Raw genomic sequence first — 1,434 nt, 5'->3', positions numbered from 1 at the left:
TATTTTGCATTTACTTGACTGTAGTTATTTAAATACTTATTCCACCATGAGTATCAGAGTTAAGTGTGCACATGAGATTTACTATTGCTCTGGCCCTGTTTGTGTAGGCCAGGTGGCAACGGAAACGATGACGATATGATTGATGGCGAGCTACCCAAGAGAACAGTGACCAGCGATCTTCTTCCCCCCCAGTCCGCTCTGCTCCTGCCGGGTCAGGGTAGGAGGCTCCTTGGAGTCAGCCAGTACCTACACCACACCTTCCCCACACACAAACCCCCCACCTTCTGCCCCCTATCACACATGCACATCCACTAATCCCAATCTGGCAACAAGGATTCAGACTTCGAGGATTCAGACTTTGGGGTGGGGCGCTGGCCGCGCGGAATAAAACCGGTGGAATTTCCTTTGATTTCTTTTTTGTAACTGAGTTGGTTATTTATTTTGGGTTACACACATATTTTCCTTAAGTCATATTTATAGTAATTTTGTGGTTTCATTATTTGTTTCTGAAATACATGGTACCCTTTTCTACGCAACTACCCCGTCTCTGTGTGATTCCTCCCTGAGCCGAGCTAACGTCTTCTGTGGATCTAGCCTATTACTATCCTAACTATTATCAAATCTGGCCATTTATACATGCTACATATTTTGGCGAGCTAGCCAGGAGGAATTGGTAAAGTACTGGAACACACACATTTATTTATTTTTTTGTTGTACAATAAGAACTATACATCATGGATATTTTTGGTAAATATGGGGTTAAGGTACCTAATGCAGTAATGGTTGAAGGCGTGACAAATACTGAAACTGATGAAGAAGTCATTGATTTTCTGAAACAATATGGGTCCATTTCTAAAACGGTAACAATTGATGAACCAGACTCTTCGTTTGATAAAACACTCATTGTTGAATACAGTTCGGGTGATGCGGTGCGTGAGTTGCAAACCATTTTACCATATTGGCACTATACGGGTAATCCAAAAGTAGCATATGAAATCTCGGATCTGTCGACGGTTTGTGCTGCGCAGGTAGGCAACGCTACAACAAAGTCGTATCTTGTGGAGTTGCAAACCATCACGAAGCTCACTGGTAGGGATTTTGCGGAGGCTCTGAACAGTGCAATGTCTCAAATTGGTCACTCTGTCACCAAGCTGCAGCCTGTCCCTACCTCGGCGGAAGGGCCACGGGGAGATGAAGGGAAGCCACCACCACAGGATGCTTCATGCTCTGTGCCTGTGGCGGCACCATCAGCGGCAGCCTTCACTGTGCCCAGCACCACCTTTCACAGCAGGAAGGAGGAGCCCACCGTTCAGTTCATAACGCAGGCCAGACCTGGACCAGGACCAGGTACCCCCACTATGGCCGCATATGAGATCAATCCCCCAGAAGTGCAGCGCTATGTTGTGGAGCACATCGTCAAGAGTGAGGTAATGG

The sequence above is a fragment of the Trachurus japonicus genome, unplaced genomic scaffold (assembly GCF_045865225.1).
Source record: "Trachurus japonicus isolate A0001 unplaced genomic scaffold, Traja_1.0 AP030028.1".
Lineage (NCBI taxonomy): Eukaryota > Metazoa > Chordata > Actinopteri > Carangiformes > Carangidae > Trachurus > Trachurus japonicus.
The sequence above is the reverse complement of the archived record's forward strand: the minus strand, read 5'-3'. Positions refer to the sequence as shown.